We start from the raw sequence: 13062 nt of genomic DNA, 5'->3' as shown, positions 1-13062 counted from the left end.
GGCATGTGGTGTTGGGGGATTGAACCGCGGTCCCTGTGCTTTGCTAAGCTTGTTCTAAGTAGGTGCTTTAGACCACTGAGCCATCTCACCAGCCCCCTTATAACATGTTCTTACTCAGAGGTCCAGCCTTGGTCTTTGGTCGTGTGCATTTTAAATTACAGCTGGTCTTGCTATTAGTTTTATTAGAATTTAATGATGATAGGGTAATTTTGCTTTTGTTTCTTGGCCTTTTCTTCTCCAGGAAAATGTGTGGTAAATGACATTATTCATATATAAGGCGCATCTCACAGGTAGAAGCAGTATTTGAAGACTATTAAGTACAGTTATCAACCCCTTGGACTTTTGGGGCATGATATTTACAAAAGCATTTTATAAGTATATGAATGGTGAAGTCAGCCTTTTGTTTGCTTCTTTGTTTTATTTTATAGGCTCTCACTATGTATATGTAGTTCACTCTGGCTTTGAACTCACTGACCTCGAACTCACGAGGATCTTCCTTCCTTGGCCTCCAGAATGCTAGAATTATAAGCATGTGCCACCATACCTGGCTGTTCGTGGTACTTTTAGAACCCAAGAGTTTTACTCGGCCCACCCAGAGTAAAATTACACTTCCCAGGATGCTCTCTGTGAGGCGTGGCCATGGACTGTAGGTTCTGACCTATGGGAGCAGTGCACCGATGACACATGCCTTTGAAGAGGCCCTTATGCTTTCCCTTCCCCTCTGTCCCTCCCTGCTGGCTGCACTGCACTTGGCAAGGCTTGGTCTTGCAGTTGACATGTTGCCCATAATGGCAGCCAGATCTCAGAGCTACTACTCTGTGACTGTGCCAGCCACTGTTCCAGGGCCCCAGGATGCAGAAGCAGTCAAATTAAATTTTTGTCTTCTAGGGGCTCCGACTTCTATAGGAAAGACTGTGGGTGAGCAGATCTCTTTAAAGGAGCACCTCAGTGGCGTGGTGATGGGCTGGCAGCACCTTCACCTCCCGTGCCCCGGGCTCTGCCATTCCTTTCCCTCCCTGCACTTACTCATTTCCTCACTCTTCTGGGTCGATTTATCTCCTCCCCCTCTTCACTGTCTCACTCATTCTTTCTCCCCCATGTGTCTCAGGAGGATCCTGTGGTTCATCGTGTAGGCATCTAACTCACAACCAAGCCAACAAAAATGGCGCCTTCAGTGTGACCAGATGGGCACCAAAATTCACACACACACACACACACACACACAATTATAATGACAACTCATGACCAAATCACCAGAGACAGTGCTTACTTGTGCACAATGTTAGATTTTCTTATGTAATAAAAATAATGGTTGTAGATTTTTGGAAGGAGACCCTTTCACTTCCCCCAAGTCAGATCTGACCAGCCCACAGGATGGCCAGCCTGGAGCAAGGCAGGGGGCAGGAAGGACAAATTCAGTGCCTGTTGTAATCACTGTGATGTTCCATTACTAAGGGCCCTTCCTCACTGTGAATCACCCCATTTCTGTGGGCCAGGGGAACAGGGGTAAAACAGCACAGCCCAGCAAGTTCCTGCCATCTCTAAAAATGACCCAGCTCTCCTTTATGACTTAGACCACTTAGTTTTAAAATCAAAAATAAAGGGGCCAGGGAGATGGCTCAGTAGAATAAGCACTTGCCTGGCAAGTTCAAGGGCCTGAGTTCAATCCCTGGTTCTGAAAAAAAAAAATAAATAAAATAAAATAAATACATAAAGTAAACAAAAAAGGGGGATACAACTGACGAGCCATTTTGTAGTGAAAAAAATATATCTGTATATACAAAATAGTTAGCATGGATATATAGCTACTTTTTTTTTTTTTTTTTTTTTTTTCAGAACCAGGGATTGAACTCAGGTCCTTGCGCTTGCCAGGGAAGCCCTTATGCCACTGAGCCATCTCCCCGGCCATAGCTACTTTCTCTTAGTTCAATGACAAGAAAGTTTTGAACTAATAATGTTTAGACAAGATATGTCTGCATTTTGTACTATGAATAACTACTATGAAGGTAGTGTGCAATGTATTATTGTAACTGTCCCACTTGCCTGTTTTGAAACTGTCTCAATGCTACCTCTTTCTCCATAAAATTAATATAAAAATAAAAACAAAAATAAAAAACTTCGGGCTGGTGAGTTGGCTCAGAGGTCTAAAGCACCTACTGGGAACAAGCTTAGAAAAGCACAGGGACCACGGTTCGATCCCCCAGCACCATATGCCAGCCAGCCCCGCCCCCTGGTGGGCTGAGCTGGCCACACACACACACACACACACAATAAATGTTAAAAAAATAAAAATAAAAAACGTCTTAAGGATAAAGAGAAAAATACAGATACCAATTATGGCAAGAATATCATTAAGGTGTAGACTTCCCTGTTTCCCTTAAGGAGAGAACTCTGCTGTTGTGTTAAGAAATATGCTGGGTGCGGTGGTGCGTGCCTGTGATCCCAGCACTCAGGAGGCTGAGGCAAGAGGATTACCATGAATTCATACATAGTGAGCTCAAGGCCAGTTTGAGTTATATGGTGAGACCCTGTCTCAAAAGACAACACTAAACAAAACAAATAAAAAGATTTCAATACTTCACAGGGTGATACCTATTAATGCATAGTGCATGTTATTTATCAAAACTCTGTGAGTTGATTTGGTTTAAAACATCAAACTTAAGCAAATCAAGATGTTATAAGTTGGGTCTCTTATTCATGGAGATGAATGGGAAGTGGAGATGGAGAGAGAAGTGAATGGGACAGTGAGAAGGAGGAGAGGAAAAGGGGTAATTCTTCATTTTTCTCCACTTTGACCCACCTCACCTCATGGGTTTGCTCTATAAAATCCCTAGAAAAGGTAGATTCCTTGGCAACCCACTTGGGGACCCCTTCTGTCCCTTTCTCAGAAGCTTTCTTTCCCCCAATAAATATATTCTACTCTTAACCTCCGTTATTCCTAGAGTTCAGTCTTGGATCTGAGAGAACATGAACTTGTACTGGACATCTAGCAGGTTGGGAGTTTCTTTCTCTAATATCACTAGGACAGGAATGACAGAACCTGATGAAAAAGAGATGTGATGATTGTGAGGGTCTCGCTGAAACATGGGGCCAGGGAGGGCCCCAAAGAGGTGGCTGGAATGAAATGGGGGGTGAGGGACTGAGAGAGAATCCCGGAGCGTTCCAGAGAGGGACCACACCCGCAAAGCGTCATCTCAGCACTGCGGGACTGCAAAAGAGCCTGAGGATCTTTCTGAAAGCCAAGCGCGTAGCATTTACTTCGAAGAAAGGTTGGTTTTTCTTTTTACATAAAGAAAGCAGCCCCTTCTCCTGGAGAGGAGGCTGGGGTTGCAAGAATAACTTAAAAACAACAACAACAACAAAAAAGAATCACTTTGCAGCTGTGGCTGGAAGGATCCTAAGGGCACAGGATCCTGTGGCAATGGGAACGGGTCTCCCCTGGGGCGCTGCATGTCCCCTTTGCAGCTCCGCGGCGGAGGCTCAGCAGATGCAGGCGCAGGGTTCCCGGAAGTGGCCGATCCACCCTGCAGCCGAGCAGCTCAGGGCCAGGCGGTGCGTCTGAGCCTCGTTGCTCTTGTACAGTTTGACAGCGCCTTGGTTAGCAGGCAAAGATGGCTCTGGAGAAAGATTAAAGTTCCTTTGCTCCTTGTAGGGCTTGGTCTTCATATTGAGTGGGTTCCATGTCCTGGAACTCAGCGCCCTTCCACTGCCTCTAGGTCCCTCACCCATAAAGAGCAGCACTTACTTCACAGGGGAATGTGAGAAGGATGGTCCTCTATTGGTGACAGCCATCATCATTTGGGTATTAATTAGTTCTAGTAATACTTTGAAAGTGCGAAAAAAAAATATATATATATATATATATGATTATTTATTTGGTACAGGGTCTCGCTACGCAGCTTAGGACTTATAGTGATCCTAGTGATCCTCCTGTCTCAGCCTCCCCAGTGCTAGGATTACAGGTTTGCACCAGGTGTGCACCACCACTCCTGGTTTCGGTGGCCAGCAAGGCCCAGGCCAGCCCTGCGTGCAGTACCTGGGTCTTTGAGCTTGCCAAGCAGGCACTTAGACTGCCAATGATTTCCCCAGCCCCAGCCTGGGTATATTTTAAGGGCTTCCAAGAAGTAAAAGTAGAGAAACAGTGTCCTCAGGAGTGAGTGGCAGCTCTCTACCCAAGTGCCTGGGTTTCCTTGGGCAACTTCCTTTACTGGCCTGAGATCCATCCCCCCACCACCACCTTTGAGACAACCTGTAGCCCAGGCTGGCCTAGAATTCATGGAAGTCCTCCTGTCCCAGTCTCCTGAGTGCTGGGATTACAGGCATGTGCCACCACACCAGACTCCTTTCTCTTTAAAGTGAATACAATAGCACATATGTTATTACTTGAAGGTAGCTGGATCAGACTTTCCTCACTGGAGCGTCTGTGCTCTGGGCCTGGGCAGGGGGCAATGTTGGTCTGCTAATAGTATAGTTAGGTTACTATGTTAACAGCACTTTGCTCAAATGGTTGTTCTGGAGACCCAGCACTTATAAAGCACTTCACATAGTACTAGGCAATATCTGTGCTGTTGTTATTATTATTTATTCTCGTAGGGTGTGCTGGCTCACACCTGTAATCTCAGCATCTAGGAGGCTGAGGCAGAAAGATCACAACAGGTTTGGGCTACACAGTAAGTTCAAGGCCAGCCTGGACTACATAGCAAGGCCTTGTCTCCACAAAGACCTCTCCAATTATGATTCCCATTTTGTTGATGAGGAAATTGAGGCCCAGAGAGATCAAGAGCCTTCTCAGGGCATCCCTACAGCTAGTGGGGGATAGGAAGGGGTGGGCTGGCTGGCGGGTGCTGGGGTGGGGGGTTGCGTGCAGGACTTCGAGGCTGCCCAGCCTGGGAAGCAAATGCACGGCCCCTCCCCCAGGTGCCCTGAGAGCTACGCTGGCTGCCCCAAGTCCTAGGAGGACGCGCGCTCTGCAGGGACGTCCTGAGGCAGACGCTGTCTCAGGTGTGCGCCACGGGATGCTGCCCCCGCTTGGGTATGTGGTCCGTGCAGGAAGCTAAGAAAACAAGGGTGAGCAGAACCAGGAGAAAGAGCTCCAGCCATCTACTCTAAGACAACTATTCATTTAGTTATGTCTTCTCACAGGTTTTACTCCCACAAAACCACAAGTTCACCTGGATGAGATCATGCTGTTACACTGTCTTTAAATTAATCTTTTTTTTTTTTTTTGGCAGGATCTTGCTATGTAGGTCAAGCTGGCCTTGAACTCCTGGCAGTCCTCCTGCCTCAGCATTGAGTTTTAGGATTACAGGTGTTCACCACCACGCCTGGCTGCATTCACCTTCTATATCATCTTCTATGTCATCAGGTTTTGACAGTTATAAATTAAACTATTAGAAAGATGTGCTGCATGTTTATAGCTTGTTATTTTCAATTACATTATGAATGGCTTGAAATATAAAGATAGGCCCATATCATCATTTGAACAGTTAAGTAAGATACTACCGCAGTTTATTTAGCCAGCTCCAATTGTTCAAGAAGTTAGATTGTTGTCTCTTTCACTCTGACCTCATAAGCCTGCTACAACCAGTTGTTCTACATTTAATAGCATCCTGTTAAGACTTGGGGACCTGAGGAGATAGCTCAGTAGAATAAGTGCGTGCCTGGTAAGTGCAGGGTCCTGAGTTCAATCCCTGATACCGCAAAAAAGACTTGGTTGCCTGAATCCTGTGTTCAAACTCCAACCATACTACTTATCTACCTAGGGACCTAGGGCAAAATATGGAATTCCTCTGACTTATGCATTCCTTGCGTGTAAAGATAATAATTATATTTATTGTGAGAATTAACTGAGCTGATACAGAGTAGGTGTTCAGAGCATTTTAGAACCTGGTACAGCTGGGCTTGGTGTCACACACCTGTCATCTCAGAGCTCAAGAGGGTAAAGCAGGAAGATTGCCATTAGTTCAAGGGCAGCCTGGGCTCCATAGTGAGTTCAAGGCCAGCCTGAATTACGCAGCAAGACTTTGTAATAAATAAATAAATAAATAAATAAATAAATAAATAAATAAAATCTGGTACATGTAAACCCACAGTAAAACTCAGCTCTTGATATTTATTGTCTGCTGTATCTCTACTGTGTGTTGTAAGGTAGACATTGTGGAAGTTATCAAAGGTTAGATCATATGTGTGATCTGACTCTTGAACTTTCTTTTTTGGTACTGGGAATTGAACTCAGGACCTCACACATGTCAGGCAGGTGCTGAGCTAAATCCCCAGCCCTCATTTTGTTTTTTTTTTTTCTTTTCAAAGTTTTATTGATAAACATATAGCAATGAGACAGTTTCAAATCAAATCGAGAGTACAGTTTCAACAAACAATACACTGCATATATTCTTCTTAGTGGTTAATTGCTGTACAAGATGCAGACTTGTGATCCTATTTACAAACACCATTAGAAAAAATCATTCTATTCATTAAGAGAATGCAACTATATATCTATCCCAACCTGTTTTGGTTTTTTGATACAGGGTCTCACTACATAGTTCAGGCTGGCCTTGAACTTATGATGTAGCCCAGGCTAATCTTGGAAGATAGCTATGCTAACCACTACAGTGCCTTTGTGCCCAGGCCATTCTTGACCTCATGGGAATCCTACTGCCTCTGACTCCCAGAGTGCTGAAATTTCAGGTGTGTGCCACTACACACAGCCTGTAGGGCTATTTGTTTGTTTGTTCCTTTTTTGGTGGTACCAGGGATTGAACTCAGGCCAGGCAAGCACTTATTCCCCTGAGCTATCTCCCCTGCCCCTGTAGGGCTGGTTGTTTTTGTTTTTGTTATTGTTTTTCCCATCATCAAGAAAAGCACATTAGAAAAACTTAGAAAACATAAAAGCATAGCTCAGTGATTTTTTTTTTTTTTTTTTTTTTTTTTTTTTTGTGGAACCGGGGATTGAACTCAGGCCCTTGTGCTTATTCCACTGAGCTATCTCCCTGGCCCCAGATCAGTGAATTTTTATAAATATTTAAGTAACCTCTTCCCAGGTAAAGAAATAGAATTTGGCTATTATTCTAGAAGCCTTTTCCATACCATCCTTCCTAACCGTGACTTTTTGGTTCCTCACCAAAAGTCCCCCCATTTTGGCTTAATGTTGCCATGGGTGGTGGGGTCCCTGATGGGTTTCCAGGTTCTTGTGTGTGATGAACAAAGAGTTGGATGTGGTTGATGATGGTACAGAAAACACAGCAAGGTTGAATGAAGTTTAGTTAAGTGGTGGTTTGCTCAGTGAGTAGTCTCAGGCGCCCCTCAGGAGGTCTCCCAGAGCGTGACTGACAACATGATTGGCAGGGTGCTGAGCCCAGATCAGCTGTGTCTATTCTGTGTGTCCTCTCCCATGAGTCACTCTGTTGTCATTGGGTAGGAGACCATTCCATATGCATGAGCCTTCAGGAAGCAGGTCGTGCCCAGGAAGCTGGCACGCATGTGTCCAGTTTTGTGATTTCAGAATTTTCCAGAGATCCTTGTTTTTCTTCTCTGACTCTGAGTAGTAGCCCTTAGGACAAAGGTCAGAGGGTTGGCCCTGAGGTATTTTCCTGAGGTCATGGTCCCAAAGCCCCAACTGTGTTATTTATGTTATTATTAGTAGTATTAGTATTAGTATACATTATAGTTTGGTTTTTGCCTACCAAAAAAAAAAAAAGAATGCATTTTTATTTCTGGAAAAATACATATTTATGGCATCTATTATCTGTCTACCAGTGCTATAGTTTTGATATTAAATGTTCCCCAAATGTCCATGTGTTGTTGGAGGCATAGCCACCAGCCTGGCTGCTAGCTGGGTGTTGGGTTGGGGGTAAACCTGGGGCAGTGGAATTTTTTTTTTTCTACTTAGTACTAGGGACTGAAAGTGGGGCGCCATAACAATGAGCTACTTCTCAAGCACTTTTTATTTTTACTTTTTAGTTTTAAATCAGGGTCTTGATATAATGCCCATGCAAAACTCAAACTTGGCTTCCCTCTTATTTTAGCCTCCCTGAATGCTGAGGTTACAGGTCTGCATCACTGGGCGGACTAAAGGTGTGGGCACTTTAAGAGGTAGAGTCTAGTAGGAGTTCTTCTGAGTCACTGGGATTTGTCCTGGAAGGAATTGCGGTCCCTAGTCTCTTCAGCTTCCTGTTTCTCTCTTTCCTTTAAGGAGTGCGCCTCAACCCACAGTTGTGTCCTACCTGGATTGACCCCTTTTTTAGGACTTAGCCTTGTTTGACTATCCGTAATATTTCTACCTAACATAGTTGTCTATAATGTCAGTCATTCATGCCTTCTCGATTGCTTTTCCTAGGAGCCTTTGAATTTTATTAGTGTTTTCAAAAAACAGTCTTTTGACTTCCATCATCCCTCTGTCATAGGTTTATTTTGTTGCATTTTTTCCCTGCTTTTTATATGTTCCTTTGCTGGACATAGTGGGACACATCTGTCCTTGCAGGAACTCAGGAGGCTAAAGTACAATGATCACAAGTTCAAGGCCAGCTGGCCAATTTAGCAAGCCTCTGTCTCAAAATTTAATTTTTTTTTTTTTTTTTGTGTGTGTGTGTGTGTATTTTAGGTAAGGATCAACATGATGTTCATGGTCTCACTACTAGATTGGACTTGTAGTGATCCACCTGTTTATAGCCTCCCAAGATCTGGGATTACAGGCGCATACCACCATGCCCAGTCTCAATCGCCATCTCAGCGCACCCCAGGGAGCCAGCTGGCCCAGCAGGCCCGGGGATCGAACCTAAGCCCTTGTGCCTGCTTGTAGGCACTTTAAGCTTTAATCCACTGAGCTATAGCTGGCCCTTCAAAATAAAATTTGAAAAAGAATGAGAGCTGTAGCTCAGCTATAGAACATTTGCCTAGTGTGTGGGAAGCCCTGGGCTTAATCTTCAGCACCACCTTCTTCAATTGCTAAAACTTAAAGTTACCATATGATCCAGCCTTGCATTTCTAGATACATCAAAAGTAAACAGCTTGGTGTGCATCCTCCAGTTCCAGCAGTGTGGGAGGCTGAAGCAGGAGGAGAAATTATCAGCCTAGCCTGGGAAACTGAGCCACTTAGCAAGACACAATCTCAAAATAAAAAAAATCATAAGGGCTGGGAATGTAGCTCAGGGTCAAGGCACGGTTTAATCTGGCTCTGGGTACCAAGCAAAACACAGATTGCACAGAAACACATGTATGTCAATGTTCATGGCAACATTATCTGTCATAGCCAAAGTGGAAGCAATCCAAATGTCACTGACTGACAAGCAGAAAAATAGAACGTAGCATTGCTACATGCTGTTCGTCCAGTAGGGCTGTGTTAACAGAATACCGCAGAGCAGATGCCTTAAACAACAGAAATTCTGTCACAGTTCTTACACTAGACGTTCAATTTCAAGATCAAAGTCTAATAGGACTGATTTCTCCTGCTACCTCTCTCCTGGGAGCTCAGGTGCCTGCTTTCTCACTGTGTCCTTCCTTGGTCCTTTCTCTGCATGTTTTACGACTGGTGCTTCCCCTTTTCTGTAAGGACACCAGCTCTCTTTTGCCTTACTAGGGATCGAATTTAGGACCTTGTGCTTGCCAGGCAGGTGCTTATGCCAGTGAGCTACCTTCTGGGCCTAGGACACCAGTTCTATTGAATTAGGGCCCCACTTTTAAAGGCCTATCTCAGAATATAGTTACATGAGAACAACTGCCACACTCAGCTTGTACACTTTAAAAAGGTGAATTTTATCTTCATAATTTTAAACTGGGCAGGGTGGCACATGCCTGTAATCTCAGCAGATGAGAGATTGAGGCAGAGAACTGCTATGCATTTGAAGCCCCTAGACTAGATGGTAAGTTGAAGGCTAGGCAGAAATACATAGGGAGAACTTGTCTCAAAAAAAAAAAAAAAATATATATATATATAAAATATATAATTCATATTTTTCTCACTTCCTGAAGTGTACAGGCTTAGGGCATTGATTTTCAACCTCTTGTTTTCTCATATATGCATTGAAGTATCTACATTTGCCTTTAAATACAAAAAGTTTTGTTATGGCAGTTATCATTATCATTAATTCCTAAATATTTTCTAGTTTCCTTCATTGTGTTTTTTTGTTTGTTTGTTTTTGGAGTGCTGGGAATCAAACTGAGGCCTTGGACACACGCTGTACCACTGAGTTACATTTACAGCCCCATTTTTGGTTTTTTAACCATTCTGAGTCAGTTAAGAAGTACTTTAAAGGGCTGGCCAAATAGCTCAGTGGATTAAAGCACCTGCAAGCAGGTTCAGGGGCTGGGGGTTCAATCCCCAGGCCTACCGTGCCAGCCCTGCCCCCGGGGAGCGCTGAGGTGCAATTGAGACTGGGCGTGGTGGCACGCACCTGTAATCCCAGCACTTGGGAGGCTGTAAACAGGCGGATCACTATGAGTCCAATGTAGTGGTGAGACCCTGAACACCCTGTAGACCCTTCCCTAAAATTTAAAAAAAAAAAAGTACTTAAAAAAATACTGTATTCTCTGGAGCTGGGACTGCAGTGCAGAGGCAAAACACTCACCTAGTAAGTATGAGGTCTGGGGTTCAATCATATTCTCTGACTGGAAATGCAGCAGATGTACAGAGAAGGCGCCGTAAGCATATGCCTTCATGGACTTTATAAACGAAGCCCGTGTGCCCTCGGAACACTAAACACAGCGTTGCCAATATTGCAGAGATCAGCTCATGGACTCTTCCTGCAACACCACTGCTGGGTCTTATCTCCTGAATTCTAACCCTGAGGTTAGTTCTGTCCAGTTTTCAATAGTATATGAAGGTAATAGAATAAGAACATACTTTTGCCTGACTTATTTTGCTCAAAATTTTTGTAAAATTCATCCATATTTGTATTAGTCTTCGAGGGTTGCCATAACAACATATCACAGGTGGGTTGCTTAAACAAGAGAACTTTATTTTATCACAGGCCCACAGGACTGGCTCTGGTGAGGCCTCTCCTCCAGCTTGCTGTGTCCTTACATGGTATTTCTTCTGTGTGCAGGAGGAGGGAAAGATCTCTGATGTCTCTTTCTCTTCTAGAGCAGCAGTCCCGTTGGATTCAGGCCCCACCCTTAGGACCTCTGTAACGTTCAATCACCTCGGAGGCCCAGTCCTCAACAGAGTCACACTGGGGGGGTCTGAGCCTCAACACCTGAATATAAAGGGGAGGTGGGAAGTGTATAACAGAATTCACTCCCTGACGCTTTTGTTGCATGTTTGTTAATTTGCATTGCTGATTGTTCATGTAACTAGTCCATGTTTTAATTCTCTATAATATTGTTGAAGGTGATTTGGCTAGTTTCCAACATGAGGTTATTATGAATAGCTCATTTATGAACATACTTGTATCTTTTGGGTGAATATTAAACATGTTTTGTGCTATATACCTAGGACTTGCTGCATCTATAGACTATCCTTATTTTTAGCTTTACTAGGAACAGGGAATTTTTCCCTAAATCACTGTACACTCCCACCACCAGTCACTGAGATTTCTGTTTGCTTTGTTAATACTGGGTAGTATCTGACTTTATTTTTAGTCAGTTCTGGAGGGTATATGAAATAGCTCATCATGGCTTGAATTTTTATTTTTTTATATAATTAAAAATTGAATATCCTTTCTGTGTTTATTGGCTGTTAGATGCAATTTGTTATGAAGTGCTTGTTCAAATCTTTTGCTCAGCTTTGCACGTTTTCTGTCATTTTGTTATGTGTAGGAGTTTTAAATATATTTTGGCTACATGAATACATCTGTTATTGCAAAAAAAAAAAATTGTGTTTGATATTGGGGACTGAGTCCAGGGCCTTTGCATGAAGTTGTATCTCTAGCTGCCTTCCTTACCTTTTCTTGTTGCAGAGACAAAATATGCAACACCCAAAGTTAAAGGAAAGGTTTATTTCGGTTCACAGTGTATTGAAGTTTCAGCTCATAGTCACTGGCTCCAAAGAAGGGTGGCATGGTCGCAGGGCACAGCAGAGGAGAAACAGCCCGTGGCGAAGCAGGCCAGAAAGCGACAAGCAAAGACCCTCTTTGGGTCCCTCATAGCCTATCCAGGCTTCCCACCCTCAGGGCGGTAGCACTCACATGGTAGGCCAGGTTGCCTTAACCCCAGCTCACCACGAATCAGTCCCAGAGTCACATCCTTGATCCCAGCCTCACACACCCTAGATCCAGCCTCCTGCGAAAAGCCCCACCTATGACCGCATGGGGCTCTGTGGGGACATCCAAATACAAACCCTGATACTAACCCTTTCTTTCAATTTTAATTTTGAGACAGGGTCTTTCTAGGTTGCTGAGGCTGGGCTTAAACTTGCAAGCCTCCTGCATGGCTTCCCGGTGTGCTGGGACCACAGGTGTGTGCCACTGACCTAGCTGTTTCAGGGACTCTCTTGTATTCTGAGGTTTTCTCTTCAAGCTAGCAGACACTATTAATATTTTCCCCCATGTAAGTAGCCCAATATCTTTTTTTGCCCTGTTTAAGAATTCTTTGCAAAAAAGCGGATGCAGATGAATGTCCATTTTGTATCTGTGCATTCAAGATGGTTAGGATAGATATTTAGTTACATTCTCTTAATGAATAGAGGGATTTGTTCTAATAGTGTTTGTAAATAGGATATCATGTCTGCATCTTGTACAGCAAATAACCACTAGGAAGAGAGTATGCAATGTGTTAATTATTGGAACTGCCCTAACAATTTGATTTGAAACTGTCTCATTGCTATTTGTTTCTCAATAAAATTATGGGGGAAAAAAAGTAAAGCCATATTAATATGCTGAGCTGTAAAAGGCTCAAGTCAACAACTTCTGGCATTGCCAGTCCTATGGGTAACCCACTACTTTTATGGACTACTGGACTATACTGGATTATTTTGCTGAATTCACACCCCTACAATATTTAAATGGCAATAGAATACTCATCCCTGACAAGACTAAACAAAAAAAGGGGATACAAATGAAGAATCATTTTGTATCTGTCTATAGAAAATAGTTAGGATAGATATACAGCTACTTTCTCTTAATTCTTTTT

This window comes from Octodon degus, unplaced genomic scaffold (assembly GCF_000260255.1).
Source record: "Octodon degus isolate 3935 unplaced genomic scaffold, OctDeg1.0 scaffold00026, whole genome shotgun sequence".
NCBI lineage: Eukaryota > Metazoa > Chordata > Mammalia > Rodentia > Octodontidae > Octodon > Octodon degus.
Note: the sequence above shows the minus strand (reverse complement) of the source record.